This window comes from Grammomys surdaster, unplaced genomic scaffold (genome assembly GCF_004785775.1).
Source record: "Grammomys surdaster isolate TR1022 unplaced genomic scaffold, NIH_TR_1.0 130, whole genome shotgun sequence".
Classification (NCBI taxonomy): domain Eukaryota; kingdom Metazoa; phylum Chordata; class Mammalia; order Rodentia; family Muridae; genus Grammomys; species Grammomys surdaster.
In genome coordinates, this window is record NW_021604588.1 from 22,287,169 (window position 1) to 22,288,122 (window position 954).

Here is a 954-nt window from a genome sequence, read left to right on the forward strand (position 1 = left end):
GGGGGGTGAAAAGGAGGAAGAGGAGGAGGAGGAAGAAGAGGAAGAGGAGGAGGAAGAAGAGGAGGAAGAGGAGGAGGAGAAGGGGAGGAGAAAATGAGAAGGGAATGAGAAGGGAATGAGAAGAAGAAGATGAAGAAGAAGAAGAGGAGAAGGGAAAGAGGAGGAGGGAGAGGAGAGGAGAAGAAAAGAGGAGGAAGAGGAGGAGGAAATGAGAAGAGGAGGAGGAAGAAAGAGAAGAAGGGAGCAAAGAAGAGAGAGAAGGAGGGGAGGAAGAGAAGGGAGAGGGAGAAGAAGAGAGAAGGAAATAGGAAGAGGAAGAAGATGAAGAAGAAGAAGACAAAGAAAGAGGAGGAGAGAGAGGAGGAGGAAGAGGAGAAAATGAGAAGAAAATAGAAGAAGAGGAGAATGAAGATGAGGAGAAGGGAAAGAGGAGGAAGAAAAGGAGAAAGAGGGGGAAGGAGATGAGGAAGGAGAGGAGGAGGAAATAGGAAGAGGAAGAGGATGAAGGAGAAGGGAAAACAAAGGTGGAAGAGGAAGAGAAAGTTCCCTGATGGAGCACACCATGGCACCTAATGTTTAAAATATTGGTGAGTTTCTTCATTATCTTCTCACAACCTCTTCCCTAGGAAGTTTGGGGAACCATTTCCAAGTTTCTACTTTAGAACCAGTTCGAACTTGGCTGGGACTATGTCATTTACAAACCCGGATACAAATGACCCCATGTCTAATAACTTCCATCACCATTTCAGAAGTGTTCCCTTTTGGAGTCTTTATTCTGTTTCCTACCTCACCTCCACAGTCCATTCTAAAAAGCAGACGAAGCAGTTCTCCACGGATGCCACATCCTGCTGTGTCCTGGGCCCTGTGAGAACACCGAGTGAATGGATTTGTGCTAGGCTCTTGGTCCTGTGAGAGCACCGAGTGAATGGATTTGTGCTAGGCTCTTGGTCCTGT

The 954-nt window shown here is 46.9% G+C and overlaps 1 long non-coding RNA gene across 2 annotated transcripts in view; it reads left to right on the plus strand.

The window, feature by feature from the left end:
- Positions 1-464: 464 nt before the first annotated feature.
- LOC114615269 overlaps positions 465-954 on the plus strand; it is a 20,127-nt gene continuing 19,637 nt past the window's right edge. For both annotated transcript variants that reach the window (XR_003710447.1, XR_003710446.1), the window contains exon 1: positions 465-587. This is a non-coding gene — a long non-coding RNA (uncharacterized LOC114615269). The remainder of the gene's footprint in view (positions 588-954) is intronic.